The 19,031-nt window shown below is 42.8% G+C and overlaps 1 protein-coding gene across 3 annotated transcripts in view; it reads right to left on the reverse strand.

Annotated features, from left to right (window-relative positions):
• The window catches only part of LOC143270264 (uncharacterized), a 29,230-nt gene that overhangs the window by 5,892 nt on the left and 4,307 nt on the right, over nt 1–19,031 (reverse strand). Inside the window, exons 1-2 of one of the 3 annotated variants that reach the window (XR_013047395.1) lie at nt 6,191–9,298; nt 24–255 (exon numbers count right to left, since the gene is read on the reverse strand). The gene's annotated coding sequence lies outside the window, so the exon portion shown is untranslated. Of the gene's footprint in view, nt 1–23; nt 6,000–6,190; nt 9,299–19,031 lie in introns of those variants that run through there. The other 2 variants (XR_013047394.1, XM_076559562.1) reach the window with 2 other exon arrangements.

Raw genomic sequence — 19,031 nt, forward strand, 5'->3', positions numbered from 1 at the left:
GGGATTCTGGATGTTTTGCTCACCCTGGAAGCAATGATTCCTGCTTCAGATACCCTCTTCCACACCTCATGCGCATCCTCAGTTGAGGGATGTGACGGTCCCCTTTGATGTGCAAAGCAGACTGCTCTCTCTTCTTTGTTACCGCAGACATCAAGGCTGCTAGCTGCCGCTGTTGTGACAATTTACAGTTGTTCGTGGCCCTTTCTCCTTGTCAAATTAAGTACATATGTTGATTGCGTTTTGTTCCAGTTAGGGCTGAAAAAAAAAAAAAATGAAAAAGGAGTCGGGGCAGAGCCTGAATGGGATAAAGTGATTATGGCTCTCCGTGTCTGGTGCCCTCATCACTCAAAGCACGCACGGTTCACCTCTCCCACCAACTGGAGGCCCTGGATATCAACCAACCCTACACCTCCAGTCTCCAGAGCGAGGAGCTTGAGTCCACCACCACTCAATTTGCTTTACAAAGGAAAATTATTCAGAGGAGCTTCTGGAAAACTCTTCCATTACTCTGGGTGGGGATGAAAGAGGGTGAAGAGGGAGAGGGAGTAAGATGTTTAAAAAGTGAACTAGAGAATAAGGGTGGGATATAATATTAAACACACATGCGTACACGCGCGCGCACGCGCACACGCACACGCACACGCACACACACACACACACACACACACACAAGCAAAAACCCCCAATGAACATATCCACCCACACCCAGAAGCACCTATACAAAAGACTTGTTATCAACTAGAAAATGGAATCCAGTTGCAGAGAATGATTTACAATATTCCTCATTTCATCAGTAGAGTGAAAGATATGATCATGGCATTTCAGCAAGGAAGGGAGCAGCATTCATTCACTGATTATTAAATGACCACAATGTGAAAGGCCTTGTATTTGTTAACAATGCTTTAGGCAGCAAGTCCTGGAGTAACTCGAGTCCTAAGGCAGATTCCACTCTGGGGGTCCCAACAAATCGGGTCCAGACCCAAAACAAAACAAAAAGAATAATGGTGAAAATTAGGGGGGAAAAAGCTGAGAGGTAACTTAGTATGTTGAGTTGCCTGGCATTCGCAAGGCCCTGGGTTTGATCTTCAGCGGCACATAAAACTGGGAGGGATGGAACACTTAGACAACACAGGCAGAGGATCAGGAGTTCAAGACCATCCTTGGCTACATAGTGAACTCAAGGCCAGCTTGGGATACCTGAGATCCTGGCTTGACAATAAACGAGGAGAGAGGAGACATCACTGTGTGGGGAATAGATTTGTCTTGTCACAAGACACTTGGCCATCAGACCTGTTCCTGGGATCCAAGGTGATTGCTGGAGTGAGTGAATGACTCAGAGCAAGGGAGACATACAAAATAAAGGTATATGTACTCATGTTTTTAATCTTTTTTTTTTTTTTTTTTTTTTTTTTTTTTTTTTAGCTACTCAGATATTTACAGGGCCCAATGAGCAGCCTGCTTTTAGCAAAAATAGTCTCCATGTCTCAGTTATACTCACTCAGCATGGCTATTTTTCACCAGGTTCACAGCCAACTACCTTTTTTTCCATTAATTTTTTTTTTCTTTTTTCTTAAAAAATTTTAAAAAAATAATTTATTTAACTTTATTTTATGTGTGTTGGTACGAAGGTGTCAGATCCCCTGAAACTGGAGTCAGAGATAGTTGTGAGCTGCCATGTGGGTGCTGGGAATTGAACCCAGGTCTTCTGGAAGAACAGTCAGTGCTCTTAACCACTGAGCCATCTCTCTAGCCCCTTTTCCTTTAAAACTTTTTAGATATATTTATTTTACGTTATGTGTATGAATGTTTTGCCTGCATGCATGTATGTGTATGAACCTGTTGAATCCTCTGAAACTGGGATTAAGGACAGCTGTTAGCTACCATGTAGATGCTAGAAATCAAACCTGAGTCCTCTTCAAGAGGTCTTAACTGCTGAGCCATCTCCCCAGTGCCCCCAAAATAGTATTTTTTTTTTAAAAAAAATAATGTCTCAAAAAACCAAAATAATAATAATAATAATAATAATAATAACAACAACAACAATAATAATAATGAGTCCTCCATTTACAGCCTTGGTTGGTATGGCATTTTTTCCTATGTAGACAGGCTGGCCTTGAACTTGTGATAATACACTTGCCTCTGCTTCCCAGGTGCTGGGATTAGTGTGCACCGATACAGTTGACTTCCCCGTTAAATCTTGAGCAGAATACTGCAAGAACCTCCTAAATGGTCTCTTAGCGTCTACTGTTGCTTTTACTCCCTGGTCTGTCCCTCTCATTCAGCCCATCAATGCTGTCCTCCATAGAATAACACACTATAGCTAGGCACTTGGGAGGCAGATGCAGGTAGATCTCTAAGAGTTTGAGGCTAGCCTGGTCTATGAGTTCCAGGCCAGCTAAAGCTACATAGTAAGATCCTGTTTTTCTTCTTCTTCTTCTTCTTCTTCTTCTTCTTCTTCTTCTTCTTCTTCTTCTTCTTCTTCTTCTTCTTCTTCTTCTTCTTCTTCTCCTTCTTCTTCTTCTTCTTCTTCTTTTCTTCTTCCTCTTTTCTTTTGAGAACCAATTTCAAAAAGGAAAAAAAAAAGGAGATGTTATAGCAAAATATATTTAAATTGTGGACTATGGGCTGAGAATGTCGTTCAATTGGTAGAGTACTTGCCTAGTTTGCATGAAGCCCTGGTTTCCATCCCCAGTACTGAGGAAGCAGAGGCAGGAGGATCAGAAATCCAAGGTCATGCTTGGCTAACATATCAAGTTTGGGGCTAGCTTGAGCTACATGAGATCCTGTATAAAATAAATAAAATGAAACACAAGCCATTTATAATGATGGTACAAATGGGAGGCTGAGGGTAGAGGATCACAGTAAGTTTGAGGCCAGCCTGGGCTACACAGTGAATTTCAGTTTAGCTTGGGCTATCAAATCCTGAAGGGGGGAGGGAAAAAAAAAAGTCTGGGCATCATGGTATATACTTGTAATCCCAGCATTCATGAGATAGAGGCAGAAGGATTGGAAAAGTTGGATGCCAACCTGGTCTCCACAGTGCATTTGAAGCAAGCTTGATCTTCTCTGGGGGAAAGAGAGTAAAAGAAGGTCTTATGATTACCTTGCTTAACGTTCCCCAAGACCTCACTGTATTTGATTTTGTGCCGGGGTCACAGGTGAGCAATACTTTGCCCAACAAAGAAACAAACAATGGTTGTCAAAAGACACTTGATTCGGGTTAGGTTTGTTGCCAGTGATAAGCAACTGAAATATGTATGTCCACAGAAGCTCTGGGCATTGTTTATTGCTTGGTGATTGCTGTTGAGGACATTAACACCTTGGCTCTTCTGGTCTGCCCTGTGAATGAGTCCAACATTCTCTGGTCAACAGGGAACCCTTTCAGACAGAGCATTCATGCTTTCGGGAAGGGGTTGTCAGCAAATACAGGAACTTGGGTGCTGGGCAGATATGACTGGGACCTGACACATTTGCTACAACCTCAGAACCTCTTTTTCTGCAGCTTAGAAACATGTGGACTCAGAAGTCTGAGACAGGAGGACTGCTGTGAGTTTGAGGTGAACCTGGACTACCTACTAAGACTTTGTCTTGAAACAAAACAAACAAACAAACAAAACCAAAAACCACTGTGTGGAGTGAAGACTGGAGAGAAAGAGACCCCTGTGAGGAGCCAAGAACTCTGGACGGATATAGCTCCAGGAGCCATGCCACCCCTGGGGGCGGGGAGAGGGGATAGGACAGACGCGACAATGTAGAGCGCCGGGGTGGGTCTATCAGAACCTCTGACTTTGGGTCTGATCTTGTTCTTTCCCACCTCGCTACCTGTGTGAGAGCAAGTGCTCACAGCTGATGGCCTGTGGTTAGATCCAAGTCTAGCTCTCCCCATCTCCCCATATTGCTTGAGCTTGTTGTTGCTCTCTGTTCCCTGGCTGCTGTGGCCCCTCTCATCCCTTCCCAGACTCCTCACTAGTCTCTCTCCCTCTCTCTGAGGATTTGTTGTAGTTCTAATTCTGGGTATGTATGTGTGTGTGCCTGTGTTCATGTATGTGCAGGTGTCCCAGGAGGCCAGAGGTGTCGGATCCCCTGGAACTGGAGGGACAGACAGTTGTGAGTTAACTGGTGTGGGTGCTGGGCATCGAACCCAGGTCCTCTGCAAGAGCAGCACACACTTTAACCTCTGAGTTATCTGGCTGGTCTGGGTCTTGCTATGCGGATCAGGATGGCCTTGAACTCAGAGATCTGCCTGTTCCTGCCTTCTGAGTGCTGGGGTCAAAGGTGAGCACCACAGTACCTGGCTTTATACAGATTTTTATTTTATTATTTTTAATTATATATGGGTATGTGCACCTGAGTGCAGGTGCCCAAGGAGGCCAGAGGTGTCGGATCCCCTGGAGCTGGAGGGGCAGGCAGGAGCTGCTCAGTATGCTGGGAACCGAATTTGAGGCCTCTTCAAGCACGACAAAGGCTCTTAACCGGTGAGCCATCTCTCCAGCCCTGATGGAGAGCTCTTGTCGGGAGTGAAAGGGACAGTGTATGAGGAAGAGTTTGGTATAAACCTGGACACCAAATAGTGGCAGGCCCCACCTCCAAGCAGACAAATTGGGTCAGCAATGCCACTGATCACAGTCTGCTGGCCCGAAGGTTTTAGACAGTTTCAGGACCAGGTCTGCCTAGAGACCCAAATGCGGAAGGCAGCTGAGAGGGAACCTCGTGATGGTGATGACATGATTTATGTTCAAGTTCGTCCTGTTCTGCTCACACCGACTTCGCTCTGCTCCAAATCAATGCTTTCCTGTTCTCAGGACTTCCAAAGCTTAGAGAAGGATTTTTCTTTTCTTTTCTTTTTAGAAGATTTATTTATTTATTATGTATACAGTGTTCTGCCTGCATGTATGACTGCAGGCCAGAAGAGGGCACCAGATCTCATTACAGATGGTTGTGAGCCACCATGTTGTTGCTGGGAATTGAACTCAGGACCTCTGGAAGAGCAGTCAGTGCTCTTAACCTCTAAGCCATCTGAGAAGAATTTTTCTAAAGACATTCAATGAGATGGAATGTCAGGACCTCTCGGGGTGAATTCCTCCATTACCACTTTATAAGGGAGAGTACAATAGATGTGCTGTCCTAGGGTCCAGACTTGTTCCCTGGTACCAAATGTTGTGAACTGACATTTCAGAGTATCTTGGAAGGTTACCAGAATACATTTTCTGAGCACTCAAAAAAAGATAAAAAGAGAGGCCAGGCCTGTCAGCAGCACACGCCTTTAATCCCAGCACTCAAGAGGCAGAGGCTGGTGGATCTCTGTGAGTTCGAGTCTAGCCTGGTCTACAGAGTGAGTTCCAGGACAGAGTCAGGACTACATAGTAAGACCATATCTCAAAAAATGATTAATTAATAATTAATTAATAAAAATATTAGCGGCGTGGAGGACTAGGTAGATAGCATAGTTGCTCAAGGTTTGCCACAAGCATAAAAACTTGAGCTCAATTCTCAGCACTCACATAAACAAACCAGGCCAGGTGACTGTGGCGGCTGAGACAGTGTATCCTTGGGGCGCTGGCCAACCAGCCTAGCCTAATCAGCAAGCTTCAGGGCAATGAGAGACTCGGTTTAAAAAACAAGGTGGATGGCACTTGAGGAATGACCTCTGATCTCCACAGGAACACACACAAGCACATATACCTACCTGCATGCACACACAGGAACACACACAAGCACATATACCTACCTGCATGCACACACAGGAACACACACAAGCACATATACCTACCTGCATGCACACACAGGAACATACACAAGCACATATACCTACCTGCATGCACACACAGGAACACACACAAGCACATATACCTACCTGCATGCACACACAGGAACACACACAAGCACATATACCTACCTGCATGCACACACAGGAACATACACAAGCACATATACCTACCTGCATGCACACACAGGAACACACACAAGCACATATACCTACCTGCATGCACACACAGGAACACACACAAGCACATATACCTACCTGCATGCACACACAGGAACACACACAAGCACATATACCTACCTGCATGCACACACAGGAACACACACAAGCACATATACCTACCTGCATGCACACACAGGAACACATACAAGCACATATACCTACCTGCATGCACACACAGGAACACATACAAGCACATATACCTACCTGCATGCACAAAAAAATGAAGGGCTATTTCCTGTAGTCCCAACGTTCAGGAGATGAAGGCAGGAAAGTGAGGAATTAGAAGCAATCCTGGGCTACATCGCCCATTCTAAGCCACCCTGACCTCCATGACAAAACTGTCTCAAAAGGGGGGAAAAAAAAAAAAGGAAATTTTGTGGACACATGAAGATGAGCCAAGTTCCTGTATTTGAAATACAAGGAAGTGGGTCTACCAGAGACTGAATAGATTTACTTCCAGTTTATTAGACCACAGGAGCAAAACTTAGAACATTTTGTATCAGGTGTGCAAAGATACTCAGGTTACAAATATCCAAACGCACAAATGCACTTTCAAAGAAAGCCTTAAGCGGGCCGGAGAAATGGCTCAGAGGTTAAAAGCACTGGCTGCTCTTCCAGAGGTCCTGAGTTCAATTCCCAACAACCATGTGGTGGCTCACAATCATCTATAATGAGATCTGGTGCCCTCTTTTGGCCTGAAGGCATACATGCAGACAGAACATTGTATACATAGTAAATAAATAAATCTTAAGGGAAAAAAAAAACAAAACCCTCTTGTTTAGGGAAACAGTCTATGCTTGCCTAGCATCATAAAGCCTAGGTTTGATCCTAGCACTACATAATACTGGGCATAGAGGTACACACTTGCAACCCCAATGCTCAAGAGGTTGTGGGGCGTTTACCCACCACCCCCACGGTTCCCTAGAGTTTTCTTGAGTGCAATCAGCAGGAAATATTAGATAGAAGGATTTATTGCGGAGAATTTCGCAGAGATAAACAGATAGAAAATAAAGGATAGTCTTGAGAGGGCCTGGAACCTATTCCAACGGGCCCCGACTGTCTCTGGCCCAGGGTTTTTATAGAGACGCCAAGGGGGTGGAGCAAAAGACCTCCTCCCCCAGCACAGCCAAGTGCAGACCATCTCAGACACCTGCACTCAGGCCCGTGGTCCTGATCATCCTCTATTCGGACCTGCTGGGTAAAGCCACGAGGAACCCGAGAACGGGCTCCCACAAGAGGTGGAGGCATGGACATCAGAAAGAAGTTCAAGGTCATTCTTTGCTACAAAGTGAGTTCAAGGATGTCCCGAGACTCTATCTAAAACAAAACAACAAACAAAAACCAGGCAGCAACAATGAAAACAAAACAAAGACAAAAAGAAGAAAGGAGGAAAGACCTTTCAGTCAGGGATAATGCCCCACGCCTTTAGTTCCAGCACTTGGGAGGCAGAGGCAGGTGAGTCTGTGAGTTTAAGGCCAGCCAGTGAACTCACTGGTCTATATAGAGAGTTCCAGGACAGCTAGAGCTATATAGTGAGACCCTATCCACCACCCCAGCCCTCCCCCCCCCCAAATCAAGCAAACAACAACGACAACAACAACAAAAAAACCCAAACCAAAAATCCTTTCATCTTAAATCAAAGATTAGAAGACGCGGTGTATGGCTAAGGGATTTTTTGTATATGATTTTTTAACCCTTTTTTTCAGTGTGTATGTATGTGTGTGTATACATGTGCCCATGCCACAGCATGCATATGATCAAAGGACAACTTGCAGGAATCAGTCCTCTCCTCCCATCATATGGATTCTGGGATCGAACTCAGGTCAACAGTCTTGGTGGCAAGCACCTGTACCTACTGTCCATCCCTCCAGCCCCACATGGTATACTCTTGGTCTCTCCTCTAGGTTGCCAGCTGTAGCAAAAGTAAACAAATTGCCTTAATTTTCTTTATTCCAATATATTCTGCCTGTTATGATAGGTAGTTAATTTTTTAGTATCCACATCAGAAACTTCCATTCATTTTATTTACCCTTGGAACGACATCCACCATGCCAGCCCGTAGTTTAATGACTACACAGCTTAGGTGGCTCTGTATGCTGCTAAGCAACCTTGATACACTCTCCCCGTATGCTTTCTCCTGTCTCTAAGACAACTGTGTCATACGTTCTCTGTTCTCCCCAAAACCCATCTCCTCCTCTTCCTCAGGCCCGCCCCTCTTTATCCGATCTTCCCAGATGCCCCCTTCCCTTTGCCCCCTTGACTCTTTTTCTAAAAGCTTCTCTCTGTTCCATGCACATAGGGACTCTCTGCTCTGCTGTGAGACCTTTGCAAGTCCCCATCCCTCTACGCAAGTGGTTCTCAATTTTCCTAATGCCGCGACCCTTTAATACAGTTCCTCATGCTGTGGTGATCCCCCTCAACTGTAAAACTGTTTTCATTACTACTTCATAATCGTATTTGTGCTACTGTTGTGAATCATAATGCAAATATTCCTGGAGATAGAGATTTGTCAAAGGGATCTCTACCCACAGGCTGAGAGATGCTGAAATGTCTTCATGGATAGAATCTAGCTGGGATGTTCCATGCCTTGCTCTTCTTCTAGTTCCTTGCCTTCTCTGTCTTCCTCCTAAACCCGATGTCAAGTTCTGAGTGGTTTTCTTTGTGATTTATACATGCTCACACCCAGTCACAATCGAGCATACTAACTAGCGGGGTTTTGAGAATGATTTTTAAAAATCTGTGTGTGTGTGTGTGTGTGTGTGTGTGTGTGTGTGTGTGTGTGTGTGTATGTATGTTCCAAATGCATGTGGATGACCAGAGAAGCTTGTAGAGGGCATCAGAACCCCTGGAACTGGAGCTGTAGATAGTTGTTGGTTGCCATGTGGGTGCTGGAAAGCGAACCTGGGTCCTCTGGAAGAGCAGCCAGTGCTCTTCATGCCCAGCCATGTCTCCAGACCTTGTAATCATTTTTTGAGGAATGGCCTCATGTGGCCCAGGCTGGCCTCATGTGTATGTGGCTGAGGCTGGCTTTCACCTCCCAACACTACTGCATCTGGCACCACACATGTGGTTCTCCAACACCAGTTCTCATACTGCCTCTTCTATTAATCACTCCCCAATGTTCATTCGAATCAAGTTTCATAACTATAGGGCTTCGTGCATCTGGCATATTTCTAAATTCTTAATATTTAAATCATAGTCTTTCACAAAATAACCAGTAAGCACTCCCTTTTTTCTTTTCTTTCCTTTTTTCTTTTCTTTCTTCCTTCCTTTCTCTCTCTCTCTCTCTCTCTCTCTCTCTCTCTCTCTCTCTCTCCCTCCCTTCTTCCCTCCCTCCCTCCCTCCCTCCCTCCCTCCCTTCTCCTCCTCCTCCTCTCCTTCTTCTCTTCTTTTTGGTTTTTCAAGATAGGGTTTTACTGTGTAGCCTTGACTGTCCTGGAACTCACTTGGTACACCAGGATGCAGGCAAAGTTTCTCTCCACCTACCTGTTCCCAAATACCCAGCTGCCACTTCCCAAATAATTGACGCAGAGGCTTAATATTACTTATAAATGCTCAACCAGTAGCTCAGGCTTATTACTAACTAGATCTTACACTTAAATTAACCTATAATTCTTATCCATGTTTAGCCACGTGGCTCGGTACCTTTTCTCAGTGTGACAGTCTCATCTTGCTTCCTCTGCCTCTGGCTGGTGACTCCTGACTCCACCTTTCCTCTTCCCAGAATTCTCCTAGTCTGGTCACCCCACCTATATTTCCTGCCTGGCTACTGGCCAATCAGCATTTTATTAAACCAATTTAAGTGACAAATCTTTGCAGTGTATGAGAGCATTAGCCCACAACACCAGTGTGTCCTTAAACTCACAGAAATCTGCCTGCCTTTGGCCCCAGAATGCTAGGATTAAAGGCATGGGCCACCACTACCTGGTTTCTTTTTTTTTTTAAATTTTATTTTAAAAAGTTTTTTTTTTTCATTTTACATACCATCTTTTTTCTCTTTTTAAAATTATTTTAACCTGGTGTGGTGTTGCACACCTCTAATCCCAGTACTCGAGGCAGCAGCAGGCAGGTCTCTGTGAGCTTGAGGCCAGCCTGGTCTACATAGTAAGTTCCAGGCCAGCCAGTGCTACATAGACGAGACCCTGTCTAAATATATATATAAAATCATGTGTCTCTGTGTGGTTATACACACATAAATGCAGGTGTCCCTGAAGACCAGAAGAGGGCATTATATCCCCTGGAGCTGGAGTTAAAATTGTGTATTTGTGAACCACATGATCTGGGTACTGGGAATTGAACTCAGGTCCTCTGGAAGAACAGCAAGTACTCTTAACCATCTAGCCATCTCTCGAGTCCATTCCTTTCTTTCTTTCCTCCTTCCCTCCCTCGTACCCTCCCTCCCTCCCTCCCTCCCTCCCTCTATCCCTCCCTCCCTCCTTCTATCCACGGCCCCAACCCATTCCTCTCTCCCTTTCTTTCTGTTTTTTGAACTTTTAATTCTCCTGAAACCTTCCTAGTGTTGAAATTCAAGTTGTGTGCCACCATGTTTTGTTTTATTTACTGAGACAGGGCCTTGAAAATCCTGGACTCAAGCCACCCTCCTGAGTCACTAGGACTTGAGGCATGCATCACCATGCCTTACTAAAGATACATCTTTGTGGTTTTATTTGTTTGCAGACAGACCTAGTTATATAGTGCGCACTGTTCGGAAACTTACTGTGTAGGACAGGCTGGCATGGAACTCATAAGAATCCTTTCTCCTCCACCTCCCTGAGTACTAGGATTGCAAGCATGAATCATCATGCATGACATAAAATTGAGTATTCATTGGGCAAGTCAGTCTATCTTTTTTTTTCTTTTCTTTTCTTTTTTCTTTTTCTTTTTTTTTTTTTTTTTTTTTTTTTTTTTTTGAGACAGGGTTTCTCTGTGTAGCTTTGGAGCCTGTCCTGGAACTTATTCTGTAAACCAGGATGGCCTCAAACTCACAGGGATCTGTCAGCCTCTGCCTCCCCAGAGTGCTTGGATTAAAGGCGTGCACCACTACTACCCAGCCTCAGTGCATCTTTTAAGAGATAACACCGAGGGCCTGAAAAATCTACATAAATTGCTCTCCGACCCTTACTGAGGAACAATGGCCTGGGCGGGGTGTGTGTGTGTGTGTGTGTGTGTGTGTGTGTGTGTGTGTGTGTGTCAGTTTTCTGTGAGGGTATGGCTTCTTGTAGTCACCCAAATCCAGTGGATGGCCCCACAGGCAGAATTATATGGTCAGCACATGTTTATGCTAAATGAAATTCTCAAAGAATTTAAAAAAATTAAAAAAATTTCTTATCAATCAGTAAATGACAATGTCAGGAGGAATCGAAACCTATTTAGGTCCTGGCTGCGTCTCCCCTCTATGTAAAAGATCTCTTGTTCAATCTACAGATTCAATGCAATCCCCATCAAAATCCCAACACAATTCTTCACAGACTTGGAAAGAAAAATACTCAACTTTATATGGAAAAACAAAAGACCCAGGATAGCTAAAAGAATCCTATACGATAAAGCAACCCTTGGAGGCATCACCATCCCGGACCTCAAACTCTACTATAGAGCTATAGTAATAAAAACATCCTGGTACTGGTATAAAAACGACATACGGACCAATGGAATCGAATTGAAGACCCTGACATTAATCCATGCACATATGAACACCTGGTTTTTGACAAAGGAGCCAAAACTATACAATGGAACAAAGAAAGTATCTTCAACAAATGGTGCTGGCATAACTGGATGTCAATATGTAAAAGATTACAAATAGATCCATATCTGTCACCATGCACAAAACTCAAGTCCAAGTGGATCAAAGACCTAAACATAAATCCAGTTACACTAAACTTAATAGAAAAGAAGATAGGAAGCACTCTTGAACGCATTGGCACTGGAGACCATTTCCTAAATAAAACACCGACAGCACAGACCCTGAGCACAACCATTAATAAATGGGACCTCTCAAAACTGAGAAGCTTTTGCAGGGCAAAAGACACAGTCAATAAGACAAAAAGACAGCCAACAGATTGGGAAAAGATCTTCACCAACCCCACATCTGACAGAGGATTGATCTCCACAATATATAAAGAACTCAAGAAACTAGACATCAAAGCACTGAACAGTCCAATTAAAAAATGGGCTAAAGAGCTAAACAGAGAATTCACAAAACAAGAACTACAAATGGCTGAAAGACATTTAAAGAAATGCTCAACATCCTTAATCATCAGAGAAATGCAAATCAAAACGACTCTGAGATACCACCTTATACCTGTTAGAATGGCTAAGATCAAAAACACCAATGACAACCAATGTTGGAGAGGATGTGGAGCAAAGGGAACACTCCTCCACTGTTGGTGGGAATGTAAACTTGTACAACCACTATGGAAATCAGTATGGCGGTTTCTCAGAAAATTAGGAATCAAACTACCTCAAGACCCAGCCATCCCACTCTTGGGCATATACCCAAAGAATGCTGATACATACCATAAAGATACATGCTCAGCTATGTTCATAGCAGCACTATTTGTAATAGCCAGAACCTGGAAACAACCTAGATGCCCATCAACGGAAGAATGGATGAAAAAAATGTGGTACATATACACAATGGAGTACTACTCAGCAGAGAAAAACAATGAAAGCATGAAATTTGCAGGCAAATGGATGGAACTAGAAAATATCATCCTGAGTGAGGTAACCCAAACCCAGAAAGACAGTTATGGTATGTACTCACTCATTGGTGGATTCTAGATATAAAATGAACAATCAGACCACAACCCATAGAACCATAGAGGCTATATATATATAGCATGGAGGTCCGTAGGACGACTGTGGCATATAATAAATTTCAGTTTTACTCAATTATTGAAAAAAAAAATAGCCAAATGAATGGAAACACATGAACTATGAACCAAAGACTGAGGGGCTCCCAGCTGGATCAGGCCCTCTGAATAGGTGAGACAGTTGATTGGCTTGATCAGTTTGGGAGGCATTTAGGCAGTGGGACCAAGTCCTGTGCTCATTCCATGAGTTGGCTGTTTGAAACCAGGAACTTATGCAGGGACACTTGGCTCAGTCTGGGAGGAAGGGACTGGACCTCCCTGGACTGAGTCTACCAAGTCGATCACAGTCCTCGGGGGAGGACTTGTCCTGGAGGAGATGGGAATGGAGGGTGGGCTGGGGGTAAGGGGAGGGCGTGGGAGGGGGGAGAATAGGGGAACCCATGGCTGATATGTAGAACTGAATGGTATTGTAAAATAAAAAATATATATCACAAAAAAAAAAAAGAATGCAAAAAAAAAAAAAACATTTTCTCAATAAACTCCAACTTGCTTCAAGAAAACAATGGAAAAATTTGTGTTAGCAAGATATAAAATCGTGCATAAGATTTTAAAAACATTTCAAAATGATTTGTCATAGAATGCTAAATAAATCTGAATTGTCAAACTAGAAAAAAAAAAAAAAAGATCTCTTGTTATAATGAGCATGTAAGGATGATTTGAGGACCAGATGGTGGTGGCACATAACTTTAACCCTAGCACTTCAGATGCAGAGGCAGGTGGATCTCTGTGAGTTCGAGGCCAGCCTGGTCTATAGAGTGACTTTCATTCAGGACAGCCAGGGCTACACGAGAAACCCTGTCTCGAGAAACCAAAAATAAATAAATAGATAGATAAATTAATTAATTAATTAAAAAATAAAAGAATGATTCGAGGGGTAGAGATATAGTTCAGTTTAGAGCACTTATCTAGTATGAGCAAGGCCCTCCATTCAATTCCCAGTACAACAAAAATTAACAAATTTGAAAAATGTATTCGGCCTCTGAGGAGTCCGTGTGATTATGAGGAACATTTGAGACAACTTCAGAATGAATAGTCAAATTCCTCGGGGGGGGGGGCGGGGGGGGACCAACAAGATGCTGAGGACATCTGGCTGGACAAAGCCTGTGCTAACTAAAGAGTCACACAGCTGGGCTGTTCCCAGATACTTCTGGCTGGCCTCCAGTTCCTCTGCTTTCCTTCCTGTTTCCTCCAGGCCCGCAGCATTTAGCCACCTGCAGCCCAGCTCAGCCCAGTCAGCTCTAGTTTTCTCTTCGTGCTCCTGTGTCTAGTTCCTCCTTATAAATAAGCAGTCAATAAAAAAAAAAAATGCATCTGTGGTAGTGAGACCATGTCTCAAAAACTAAAAACAATAGCAACCACAAAAACAAACAAAAAATGCATCTATTGGCCAATGAAATGGTTCAGCAAGTGAAGGTACTTGTTGCTAAGACTGATAACCTGAGTTTGATCTCTGGGACCCACAAGATGAGAGGAGAGAATTAACTCCTAAAAGCTGTCCTCTGACCTGCCACACGTTTGCCATTGCATACATGCACCCACACACATATAGAACAAATAAAATACAATAAAATACATAAATAAAAACAATGCAAATATAATAATGAAGACGCAGACATGTCCTTGTTCTCTTCCAGTTTCTGGTATTTAACTCATAGTTGAAAACGACTCTAGAACTTGTTATGTAGCCCAGGCTGTCTGGAACTCATAATCCTCCTGCCTCAGCTTCCCACTGTGTCTGGCTCTGGATTATGTGAAGGTTATAATTCAACATATTATCTGCCTTCTCCTTTGCTCTATGCTCCTGCTGGCCGTAGCCCTGCAGAAGCAAAGTCTTGTACTTAGTGAAGTGCCAAATCCCACAGAAGGGGAAGAAGTGGGGATTCGCCCTCTTTGATGACAAGGTATACTAGGATAGAAAGCTCACATTCATTGATGTGTATGTCCAAGTTCCCACATGTGTAATAAACTTAGATGGGAAGTCTGGCCCAGACCATCAAGTTTTGCCCTATATAGCTACTTGCTGAAGGTCACATTCCTTCTAATTGCAATATTCCCTCCAAATTGAAACATTTGCTCCAAGAAGGTAAAGGAGCCTCAGGAGCCTCAGATGATAACAGAAGGTCACATGCCCAGAGAACAAAAAAAAAACCTTGATTTTTGAAGGTGCCTACCAATGGTATAAATGGCGGTCAACAGTTGCTGGGATTAAGATTCTGATCAGGGAGGGCGGTGGTGGCGCACGCCTTTAATTCCCCACTCAGGAGGCAGAGGCAGGCGGATCTCTGTGAGTGTGAGGCCAGCCTGGACTACAGAGTATAGTCGGACTGTTCTTTGGGCCGCCAGCTCACAAATAACAACACGGAAACTTATTATTAACTATGAAAGCCTGGCCTTAGCTTAGGCCTTTTCTGAACTAGCTCTTATAACTTAATCTGTTTTTATTATCTAGGTTCTGTCAAGTTTCTCGGTTACGTCTCCTCTGTACCACATGTCTGACTTCTTCAGTGCCTTGCTGGCATCTCTCATAGGCCTAGATTCATCCCGAGTTCCTTCCCCTGCCCGGAAGTCCCGCATATTCTCTCCTGCCTAGCTATTGACCATTCAGCTCTTTATTAAATCAAGCACAGTGACACATCTTCACACAGTGTAAACAAATATTCTGAAACCTTTGCCCCTTTTTGTCTAAATAAAAAGGAAAGGTTTTTAACTCTAACACAGTAAAACTGTATAGAATTAGAGCAATTATCTGGGACTGGAGAGATGGTTCAGTGGCTAAGAGCACTGGCTGCTCTTCCAGAGGACCCAGGTTCAATTCCTAGCACCCACATGGCAGCTCATAACTATCTGTAACTCCATTTCCAGGGGATCTGACACCCTCACACAAACATGCAGGCAAAACACCAATGCAAATAAAATAAAAATACATTTAAAAAAAAGAATAATTGTCAAGTAAGGATTGCATTTACAATGTGCAGTCCATTTATATTTGGCAAATTTGAAGAAACTTCTATATTACCTATCCTATCTTGGCGAGTTCAAAGTTTCATACCTAAATTATTTTCTATCATAACTTCTATTACCAATCTCAAAATATTTTTTTGATGTTAAAATACTTTCTTTGATAAACAAGCTTTTATGTCCCTCAACCTCATAACTTTTACATCTCTTTTGTTAGTTTTTTTTTTTTTTAAATTTGGTAATAAGGCAAACTATAAAACTTTATCTAGTTTTTTAACCTCATCAGAGACCGCATACATTAACTGAGTAAATAAGAAGTGCAGGGCTGGAGAGATGGCTCAGAGGTTAAGAGCACTGAGTGCTCTTCCAGAGGTCCTGAGTTCAATTCCCAGCAACCACATGGTGGCTCACAACCATCTGTAATGGGATCTGGTGCCCTCTTCTGGCCTGTAGCCATACATGCTATATACATAATAAATAAATTAATTAAAAAAAGAAAGAAAGAAAGAAGTAAGTGCAGAGCAAGCAATGTGCAACCAAGCCCCCAAATGATGACAAACATTCTTAACCCATTGAATGACCAAAAACTACTCACCCTACCTCTTGGAAATGTGGGTGTTGTATATTTTAGGCTGCTTTTTGTTGTCTGGGGGTGATGACATTTTTATGGGACCTTGAGAAAACTGGGATAATGGTCAAGTCCTGGGAGAGCTAGCTGTATTATTTTTTGTTTAGTCTCTGTGTGATGGGAAAGTGAAGTACTGGGTGGGGTAGTCTGTGAGTGAGGATCATCTCAACTAGCAGCTTTAAAGTTGTTCTGGATGTAGAATTTTGAGGAAACTGTAACAGAGGCATTCTAAGAGGCTGGATCACTTGGGCTACTTGTTTTTACTGGTGTCTGGTCTTTTTTTTTTTTTCTGAAAACACGTAATTTTTTTCTCTCTGAGACAGGGTTTCTTTGCATAACAGTCCAGTTGTCCTGGAACTTGCTTTGTAGACCGGGCTGGCCTCAAACTCACTGAGATCCTTCTGCCTCTGGCTCCCAAGTGCTGAGATTAAAGGTACGCACCATCACCACCCGGCAAACTTTAAAGGTAACATATATATCAGCATCAACACAAGTATGGAATGTGCAGTGTGCACAAGTCAGCTAAAGATGATTTTTTTTTGTTTTATGTTTGAGCAGGTAAAAGGCATCTGTCAACTTTATAAATCCATTTGGACTGTATAACCAAATTGTCATTAGCACTCTGTAGCCAACAAGATTTATCATATTTCCTTTAGTCTCGGAGCTGTTCCCATGTAGAAGGATCAGTTTATATGTCACCTGTCTTGTAGCTAATTTTTGTTGTTTATGTTTTTCCTTTATGTCTGTAACCAAGATTTTTTAGGAGGGCTTCCCCAATCAAACATGATCTTTATTAATTTTGAAGAAATCCATAGCTTTTTGTTTTATGTGAAAACAAAGGCATAACCTCTCTTCCAATGCAACACAATTTTTGACTTTCATTCTAAAGTTAAGACATCCTTAATATTTATATGCTGGTTTAATTTAGTATTTTTTTATATATGATCTAATTATCTCTCAGCAATATTTGCCCTTTGCTCATCAGCATTTCAAACATTTAAAGTCAATAGAGCAACATACAGGATCAGAGCATCTTGTGTATTTCCCATCCTTACATGGCTATTTTTTTTATATTACTTCACTCCTTTTTTTTTTTTTTTAAAGATTTATTTATTTATTATGTATACAGTATTCTGCTTACGCACCAGAAGAGGGCACCAGATCAAATTACAGATGGTTGTGAGCCACCATGTGGTTGCTGGGAATTGAACTCAGGACCTCAGGAAGAACAGCCAGTGCTCTTAACCTCTGAGCCACCTCTCCAGCCCCTACTTCACTCCTTTTTAAAATACTTTATTTTATTATTTTTAAACTATTTATTTTATGATTGTCTATACTCATTTTTTCTTTCTTTAGCACCTAAGCATATTTTTAAGCACTCGGTAACCTGTTCAGAGGTTTTTTTTCTGGGCTGTACCTGGCTTTTGTGTGTATCTGTCTGTCTGTCTGTCTGTCTGTCTGTCTATGTGTATGTATGTGTGTGCACACCTGCACACGGTTTTCTGACTGCCACACAGCTCCGATTAACACATTGCACTGGCTGCTGGCTCTGCCCCCTTTGGGTCCCACATGCACGCCCAGAGCACTAAGCGTACCAGAGAGACTGTGGTTCACCAGGAAGCCGCATCCATCTCCATGTTTGGAACTTTTATTAGCTTTCTCAGGCACTATGTGGATTTATATGTCCCATGTTGGACGCCAAATGTAACTGGACTTTTCTTTGGGACATGGAGACTTATTATGAAAGCTTGATCTTAGATTAAGCTTTTTCTCAACTAGCTCTTATAACTTAATGAGTTCCAGGACAGCCAGGGATACACAGAGAAACCCTGTCTCAAAAAACAAACAAACAAACAAGATTCTGATCAGGAAAACCACCTAACAAGAGAGAAATTTGGCCAAGCTGGAGTTTTCTGAGCTTGCACTCATGATGGGCTCTCTGGTGATGCAGCTGCTTTTGTCCGTCATTCCTGCTCCTTCTAAGTCACCACTCACCCATGCTCTTGTTAGTGACCCCAATACAAAACTCACTGGTTCTCATATTGGACATTGGTACAATTCTTACTTTGGTCTGTTGTGGGCTCTCTTACTGAAGTGAGTAGATGAGCATGTTGTGTCTCTGTGTTTTCCCAGGAAATGTCTGTCACATAATACCATTGCTATTGCTCCATGTAGGGTCAGAGGCATGGATTCTGAGCAGAATCAATGTAGAGCCGGTTCCCAGTCATGACCTGACTTTAGGCAAGCATGTTAGAGTTGGCAAATTGGTCAAGACTGGTTAGGGTCTCAAGCTCTTAGAGGTCTCCCTGGTTTGGCTTGAGTTGGGCCTTCTTGAGTTGACTAGAGACAGGCTTTGAACTGAGGTGGCATGTACCATGAATCTTATGTATAGTGTTGTGAGTTATTAAAGGGATTGGTGAAAATATATATACGTATCAATTGCCAGAATCCTGTGATCAGTAGCTGATGGTCTCTCATCCTTTTTATTTTCTTTCTAGTTAATATAGCCCTTTTGAACTGAGAGGTAAGGATGTAAACTCAGTGGGTGAGCACTTGCCTACATGTTGAAGTCCTGGATTTGTTCCCTAGT

This window comes from Peromyscus maniculatus, chromosome 22, assembly GCF_049852395.1.
Source record: "Peromyscus maniculatus bairdii isolate BWxNUB_F1_BW_parent chromosome 22, HU_Pman_BW_mat_3.1, whole genome shotgun sequence".
Taxonomy (NCBI): domain Eukaryota; kingdom Metazoa; phylum Chordata; class Mammalia; order Rodentia; family Cricetidae; genus Peromyscus; species Peromyscus maniculatus.